The following is a 9,159-nucleotide window of genomic DNA, read 5'->3' as shown; positions in this document are numbered from 1 at the left end:
CCACAAATACCTCCTGTGTCTGGGGCCATGGCTGGTGTTGCACGTGTTGGGTTGGGTTGCAAACTATGTGACACCTTCTGCCAAGCAGCAGCAGGCTTTTCTGGAACAACCCTGTCTTCTGCAAATGGCCAACAAAACTTGACATGTAAATGCATCGCACCAAAAAACCTGCTGGAGTTGCTACTCCTCAAGAATTTCTCATCAATACCAAGCAACGATCTCACCAACTGCATCACCCTTCCTACATCGCTGGGGAGCTCCTCACTTTGAGCTAGTAAGCAAGTCACCTTTCCCACCAGGTTTGCTGGAGGCTTGGACTGCTGAAGAGGAGGACAGGAAGGCAACACCAATTTGGCATTCACCTCCCAGAGTAGGGGAAATCTATCTTGATGTAATGGTTGCAAGAAAGGTTTGAAAGGCAGAGCTATCTACTGCCCATGACCTGGGCTGACGGAATGTCCACCATGTCAGAGGTACCCAGCCGCTCTTCCCTCCCTCACTGGTATCACAGCAACATCCAGAACCAGTTCTCACAGGTACCACAGAGCACTTTTTATTTGGTTTTATTTGTTTGTTTGGGTTTTTTTGACTAACAGCAAGTACGCCAGAAATCAAAGATTTTGGAACATTAAATTCTTTGCAAATTCAGGGTGATCTGAGCTAATAGTTTCAGCCGGGGGGGGGCGGGGGGGGGAAGAAAGAAAGAGAAAAGAGTGGGAGGGGAATTTTGAAAAAATTTCGAAACACATTGTTTCAACATCTTCTAAATAAAATGGGTTGGGTTTTTTCTGAAATACCGAAATGTTTCATTTCAACATTTTCACATTTGTGTCTCAAAACAGCCTTTTTGTTTTACAGACAAATATAAATTAAAAGAAAACAAAGTTAAATGAAAAGGTTAATAAATACAATAAAACATTTTGGGTTTGGACTGAAGAAACTATTTGGGGTTGACCCTGTAGGGATCTTTTCCTTTTTTTTCCCAGTTTGCCAAGAAAATGCAGATAATTTGTTTTGGTTTGACCTGAAGCAATTTATTTATCATTCTTGGAACCTGAAATGCCATTATTTACCTAGATCAACTCATCAGCTCCCTGGCACCCTTTTCTTGGGGGGAATTAGCAAGATCAAGGGGATTAAGAGAGACCACATTGAGTTGGCTGCGAAGAGGGTTCCTGTGGGGTCTGGGCTTTTTGATCCCAGTCAGGGTGGTTAGGTGCTGTGGTACCCACAGTGCCCTCAGGACATGAACCAGATGTGGGGAGAGGTGAGATCTTTTATTAGACCAAACTAAAAGATCTAATAAATGATATTATCTGTACCCACAAGACTTACCTTGCCTGGAGGATGAAGCACGGTCACTGCTAAGGCACAGCTCTGTCCCCAGGGGCACCGTAGTATCCCCACCAATAGATTTTAGGGGTTTTGGAAAGAAAATCAGGAGGGTCAGGTTTCATGGCTTGCCCTCTGTTTGGGAGAAAAGGCAAAAAACCCCCGTCCCTGTCCATACACAAGAGATGTCAGACAGGCACAGGGATGATGTGGAGGCCCGAGAAATGGGACTGGCCCCAGGTTTTATGCCTCACTGTGCCATGCCAGGGGCTCCTGCATACAGGCTATTGATTTCGGTTGCGTAATGCTGAGCTGTAAGACCTCATCAGCTGCTACTCATTACACAGGCACAGCCCTTCTTGAATAGAAACCATAGCAGAAAATAGATCTCGGGATGTAAAACCTGACATCTTGAATTCATAAACCGAGCGACAGCATTCTTGTTTAGAGTCTGAGGGTGGCCTGTTCTGAACTCGCCTTTTTTTATACCAGATGAGTCTAACCTCAGAGCCAGGATGACTCCAGCGAGTATCATTACCCTAAAGCAAAGGAAAGAACATGACTCAAGTCTAGCAGTGCTAGAGTCTCTCCTACAAAGCACCCAAGCAGGGGACACCAAATCTGATCCTGCCATCTGTCCAGACCCATCGACTCTCCGATGATCTCTTCGGTCCCAACAACAGCAACGACAAAGGGTGCGATTCTGGGCTGCAGTCAGGCTGTTTTCTCACACGTGATTTCCTAGCTGGAGAAATGCCTTGGAAAACCCCAGCCACTAGAGACAGAAAATAAACCAAGAAACCACCCTCCTCCACCTAGCCCACTACCAAACCAGTTTCGTTTCCAAAAGGAGGAAGGACTTGTCCCATGGCGTGTTCCCCTCTCTGTTGACACCAGGCTAAAGGAAGGCATGGTCTGAAGTGCTTTTCATCCAAAGAACAGGCCTAAAGACACAAGACCTTTTGAAGCACCAGCATCTCTCGGTGAGGCTGTGCCAAAACACCAGCTCCACCACAGCAGTTGCATCTTCTTTGCTGCTCTGCTTTAACTCAGCTAAAGAAGAGAAATAATTTGTCCACAGGTAGGTAGATGCCCAGCCACAGCTTTCAAAACATAGTCGGCACGCAGAAAGGCTGCAGGAATCAACACCCATTGCCTCCCTGACCCAGACCCATGTAAAGGAGAGGGGCAAGATCGACTGTTTTCATTAAGCAATGGAGGGGCTGGGACTCATTGACCTCTCAAGGTCTTTTACAACCCAAATTTTTTACAGTTTCATATACACTTTTCTTTAAGATGTGGGTTTCAGGAGATTGGGGGTTTATGCCAGATCTCCAGTATGAGCCCAGGCAGGACGATCTAACCTCTCCCCACCTTTCCAAAACCATGATAATGTGTATTGACAGACCCATTCATGTTAGTGAGATACTTAGATAATGGTGCTGGAGACAATGAAGTATCTGGCTGGCCAGCAGGTATGGACAACTTGCAGGTGTAGCCTGAGAAGGCATTAATGTGCCTCAAATCACCTCATCGCTGTCCCTAATGTGCCCATAGCCAATCTTGATCAGTGCATCCACTGACAACAGCGAGGTCTTCTCCTGCAGCTCCTTTTGCAGCCCCTCATGCTCTCTACCCTTTCACAGACTCTTTCTGAGGCAGCCGGTGGTGGAAGTCCCTTTCTCACCTACTCAGTGGGAGGGAAGAAACCACATATACAAGATAAAAACACACCCTATGCAGCAGCTTGGTTTAAGCATGCTGTTACCAGGTTCTGTCTATTTATTCTTTGTCAGCTCTTTCTACTTGCTCCATCTTTCCTCACATATTTCAAATCTGCATCTAATTCAAGTATTACATCCACTTATTTTCTTAATACTTTTATTCCCCTGAACTGTGTTTTTATGGTGGGTAGCCGTCGTTGCAAGCACAGTGCTGAAATAAGGCACTTATTGGCTGCAGCTCCAGGGATTTTAACCGGATATCTGCCTTTGTTTAAATTAAGTAAATCAGGATGTTTCCTAAACACCATAAGGACAGAAGTTTAGACTTCTACTGAATCAACTTTTTGACCTAAAGCCAGCAATGTTTCAGTCAAGGACATGCCCTGGATGTATCCAAGGAGTCTGAAAATCCCCTTCATCAGGTCCCAGGAGCTCTGCCACTCACCCTGTCAGGGACACGAGTCCTGCTCCCTTTGGAGGGGACCCCTACTCCTATAAAGTAACTACTTGAAGACAAACTTGTAGTCACTCAAAATTGAGTGAGATACATCCCACTCTTCAAATGTATTTTTTGATACAAGACTGTAGTTTATATACTCAGAGACATACTCACCCATACCCCCTGATGAAAACAAACCTGCAGCCATGATGGGGTACGGCTTTAGACACTGCTATAGACAGAGTTTCGACAGGGGGGTTGACAGAGCCGTGGGCTGGTGGATGTTGTGTTCCTGAGTACCTTTTCCTACAGAAATGTTTTACTTTCAGTTTTGATTAGGTAAGGAGTTTCTAAAGTGCTCAAAGCTGTACATGATAGTGAACTTAAAGTAAAACACAGATTTTAGCACTATTTCTTACACTGGTATCTTTCTGGAAGCCCAGAAGTTAAACATACAACTTCCATGAGCAACAACAAGTGGCATATGGACAAATCTTGCAAGCAGACCCGTGGTCTTTGGAGACTGGAGGGTCCCAAAAGCATTTAAAGGATCTGTGCATCCTGGGACTTTCATTTTTATTTTCTTCTGAAGAAGCACACCGCTGTGGCCCAGCCATAGTCCACGGGCACCCAAATTAACTGGAAAGGTCCAGCTCACCCAAAGAAATATGCTGCTGCAAATATCGATTGCTGGGGAAGAGGGAGGGTGAATAATTCATATGAGAAATTGGTCAAATTATTGGAAATGCTGACAAAAGCTAAATGCACAATAAGTGGTTCCCAGCACTGAGATGCTTTGAGCCAGCAGGACCTTTGCTGTCCTTCAGCCACAGGCCACCAACAAAGAAAATAGAAACTGCTGATGGAATTAATCATTAATTGTCTTAATTAAACAACTGAGAAAAAGCTTTGTCATCAAATATCCACCTTCCTTTTGTAAAGAAAATCTAACATGTTTGCCACACAGGGTTTGAAGAAGAACAATCACTCAAGGTCAGATTCAGATTGCTTGAACTGATTCCCATTTGAGGCTTTGAGGTGCTTAACTTAGTTGTTTCCATGGGAGAGAGATTCACCTTCAAACTGTTACCTGGACTTTACTCTTCCAGGTTCTTTCCCTAAAGTTAGCTGGTCTATTTAAGGAAAGAGATGCTTCTCTGTATGAATGATGCTAGTAAAATATGACCAGCAGTATTGACTGTGGCATATCTACAGAGGTCACTGGCTGTGAAGGCCTTGTTAAATACTCTTTATTTGTCTCAGCTAATGTCATTGTGGTGATTCACCCTGTTTCTCTATGCCAGCAAAACGAATGAGCATTACTAATGTTTTACATCAAGGTGCAGAGTGCGTAGTCAAATGCCTTCACACAGGCACTGACGTCACACGAGGATGTTTTCCTTCACCTCTCCTCCTTGGCATTGCCCAGGACTTCAGCGGGAGAAAAAGCGTACATAGATGCAACACAGGCCTTATGTGGCTCGGCAGCAGTACCCTACATCACTTAGATTTTACTAGCAGTGCAGTTTTTTAGATGAAAGCTGTACTGACATATAAGCAGAGCTCAAAATGTTGTCCAGATCAGCAAAAGAGGAGGTTAAATAATTAGCTATAAAAAAAAAGCAAACTTAACGAGAAGCCAGGTAATGCCTAACTCAATGTGATATTAGAAAGCGAAGGAATCTAAGTGAGGCAATTTACATATCTTGGCAGCAATGTGCAGCTCAGTAGGAATGTCTGGAAGGAAATCACATCTGCAGTCAGCACAGCAGTGTTAACCAAGATTTGAGCCTCAAAAATCTACAGCTTAAAGTCCCATCACTGAGGCTCCAGTTCCTATGTTATTCCCATGTTAAGAAATGGGTAGAAAACCAGAAAAACCCTCTGAAGGTCGAGAGAGCCAGCCAAATTACTTTGGATGCAAGTTCCTTGGGAAGAATGATGTATCTGATTAAATGAATTTATTGCAGACAGTGCAGAACTTGATCAAAGGCTCCTCTATAGTGGAGATAACCTGTAGTAGACATACCCTGAAGAAGCTTTAAACATTGAATCAACAGCAGTCTAACCCAGCAGCACTGGGGGGTAACTACCCCCATACTTACCCTGTTCTTTGGGTGGGTTTTGCCACTATTTTGAACCTGCACCTGCTGCTAAAGATACATGGTTTGGATCAGTCTGCTCTGTGTTACAGCCACAACAGTGATGGCAGAGTGGACTCTGACAGTTCATCAGATCTGAGTCTCCAGCACCACCCAGTCAGGGAGAGGCACCCAGCAGATATGTGCTAGAAATGAAAGCAGAGAATCTGCAGAGATCGTCCTGCCACCAGACAATTGGAAAAAAAACACAGATGGGGATGGCTGCAAGCCACTCATCAAAGAAAGCTGGGAGGGAACATTTATGGGGTTTAAGCAACTCCGAGGACATGCAAAGAGCAGCTCAAGCTAGACAGGGATGACCAAGAAGTTGCCTTAAGCGCCTGATGGTGAGGGAAGCATCCAAATTCAGATTCTTCAAAGTCTTGTAAGTGGGTAAGCAGAAGCACTGAAGACAAAAGGAAATAATTCATTTTTCAGCTTGTTTCCACTACTGCCCTTCAGTGCCTTCAGAGCTAAAACTAAGTGACTGAAGCTCAGCTGGGTAAACACAAACCAAACCAAAAACCAGCCCGCTTTTTGAAAATATCACCACTAGCTCCTCATTTGCAACCAGTTTGATGCTGGAGCATCAACTGAGAGTTTAAAACCTGCTGGACCCCCAAGGACATGCCTGCATGGACGCAGCCACGCTCCCAGCTGCTGGAGCAACCTGCCTGGTCCTGCGTGCCGAACCCTGGAGGTGGACACGGCCGCCCAGGCGCAGAGCTGGGAGCAAAGGGCTTCCCCAGCGCTGCTTTGTGTAATGGCCCTTGAGCAAATGCGCTTTCAAGGGCGAACGCCCTATCTTTTCTTTCACCTCTTTAATCTTATCAGTACTGCCTAAACCTGGTCTAACAGGCCATCCAAGGGACAGCGATTGCCTCAGGGGTGGACATGCAACTGGAGAGAGACTGCCAAGTATGCAGATGGTTGTTATCTGCAACAGCATTGCTGTGCAACAGGCTGAGCCGGGACTCTCCGGCCATCTCCTAAGGAAGCACGCCCCAAGAGCATGGTCTTTCCCTCCTTCAGCCTTTTGAATTTGGCCTCCGCAGGGGCTGCCTTTGATCAGAGCATCACCAAAGCTTCACCAGATTAAATTCCACCAAGGGGATCCTCAGCTGTGGTAAATCAGCGCAGCTCCCCCGGGGTGGATGGACTTATGGCGTAACCTCCCTTCAGAGGATCCAGCCCTGTGTTTCATCCAGCTCGAGCATTACTGATAAATGCAGCTAGTTTCGAATGCCTTTGTCCGTCTTGCTGGAAGAATGCTGATTGTGAAATGGGAATTTGCAATGCTAACAAAATCCTGAGGAAGAGCTGCAGAGAAAAATAACTGCAAACAAACAAGATCAAACCCTCTCCTCGCTTAGAAGATTCACAGCATCCCAAAGAAGTCATAGCAGGGAGGCAGAGACTGACAGTGTTTGAACCCTCCTCTCCACTTCGTGAGGAAGATCTGTGGGCAAAGGGCACCTGAGACTGCAGGGGCAACGGCTGGCTGCTTCGTGAGGAAGCACCGTAGTGGTTTGATGCCTGTGCTGTTTTCTTCTCACATTTGCACTGACTCGGGACACAGTCCTCACCTTTCTGCTAAGCTCCGGTACTCCCTCGGCACGTTGCACCGCCAAGGTATAGCGTTGCATTGGTGGGTGGAAATGATCCCTTGTGAGGAATATGTAAGCAGAGACCCTCACTCCATCTGCCCACTCAGCTTCTCCCTGTTTTCTTGCACCTTCTCCCATTTCTGAGAAACCCTCGGCTCAGTTCCTCCGCCTACAATGTCTTTCATCTGGAATTAAAAATAGAGTTGGTGCAGGTAATTTCTAAACTTATTGTGAATATGAAGAGGTGAGAAGTGAAAACTAACTTTTCACCAATTCTGACCCAAATTGCCTGGAGCCCACTTCTTGTATTTTCTGCCCAGGTGGAAAGGCCATACACACAGCTTCGGGGAAGAGAAGGGTTAGCTTTTATCACCTTTTCACAGAGCTGCAGTCCTCGGGCTTTCCCTTTAAGGTTTTAGCATCCTCAGAAAGTAAAAAATACAATACATACCAAGGTGGGACACACAGAAAACAGCAAGTACTGAAGCAAGTACCCCGAAAGTAATACCAGGTGATTTTGGCAAGGCAAGACCTCTCCTTTTTAGAGGCCACTTGCTTTCTTTGCAGATCTCAGCATGGATCTCTCACACCTCTGACCCCAGATCCTCTCTCATAACAGTCCTCAAGATGCCCCTGTGCTCCCCACTGCCATGGGGCAGGTAATGCCCAGCAGCATATTTTTTCCCCAAAGAACATCAGGTCTTCTAATCTGAGTTTGCCAGAGGTGACCTGTGCTGTCAGAGCACAGCCAGCTCCCAAAATACAGAGGCTTTATATAAGTAAAGATAAGTCTGCAGGCGTGACAATGGCACTACCTTTTTATTCACTCTCATGTGGCTCATTGCAAACACCAGGTGAGGCTGAGGCATTTCAAGTACAGGCTGGGAAAAAGACTGAGTGTGACAGAATAAAAGGAGCCAGAATAAGGACAAGTGGCTATTGCGCACAATAACCAAAGGAAAAATAGCATTTTTCAGTCTTCCTCCAGAAGTACCTTTGACAAGGAAACAGTTAAAGTCCAAACCTTTCTCGGTTTTTTCCCAAATAAGTGTCAGTCTCTTGGCAGAATGAATTTTGCCCTGAAAATTTCACTGACCCCATTCAGTTAAATTCACAGATCTTTTAAAGTTTTCCAACATCATCAAGCAAAAAAATAAACACTTGTGATGTTAAAAACGCTGCAAGACACTGTTTGATTTGGGGAATTTTCCTTATTCACTCTCAGACCCAAGCATATGGTTAGCATTTCGGCATCCGCTGGCAGCCAGGGACCGGCTGGAGATGGGATTGCTCCAGCTCTGCTCAATGGGCACCGGCCATCACCGAGGCTCCCCAGATGCAAACAACGAGGCAGCCATTTCTCAAAGAACGTGAAAACCCTTCGACCATCTGCAAAACACACAGCGTGACATCGGCAGAAGATCGCTAAAGGAAAACGCCTCTTCAATTCGACGTTGATCAGAAAGGGAAGCCAGAGAACTTGAAGAAAAGAAGAGGAAAGCACAAAGAATCCCCATGGCAAATTATTATTTGTTGCCTTTTAGACCAATGTTGGACTGAAATCACGGCCTTAAGCTGCTGATTCCAACCAGATGAGCCATTGGTGATGTGGCCATGCTGTTTGCTTAGTGTAATTCTTATATTTCCAGCAGTTGCCCACACAGATTCTCAGAGCAGGGTGGGCTCAGGGCAGCATCTGGGCAGCTGTTCTCCTGGATGCAGCAGAGCAGGTACAACCAACTGCAGGGACAACCCTCCATGGATGGAAATGATGCTCCAGAGTTTAAGCATCCCCGAGTGAAATACCATTTCCTTTAGGTATACCCTGTATTTTATTTGCAGGTAGGCTTTTCTTTTGCATTCAGCTGGGCGGTTCATTATGATAAGCCACAACACCTTATTTTAAATTGTGTTTA

Source organism: Haliaeetus albicilla, chromosome 1, assembly GCF_947461875.1.
Source record: "Haliaeetus albicilla chromosome 1, bHalAlb1.1, whole genome shotgun sequence".
Classification (NCBI taxonomy): domain Eukaryota; kingdom Metazoa; phylum Chordata; class Aves; order Accipitriformes; family Accipitridae; genus Haliaeetus; species Haliaeetus albicilla.
The sequence above is the reverse complement of the archived record's forward strand: the minus strand, read 5'-3'. Positions refer to the sequence as shown.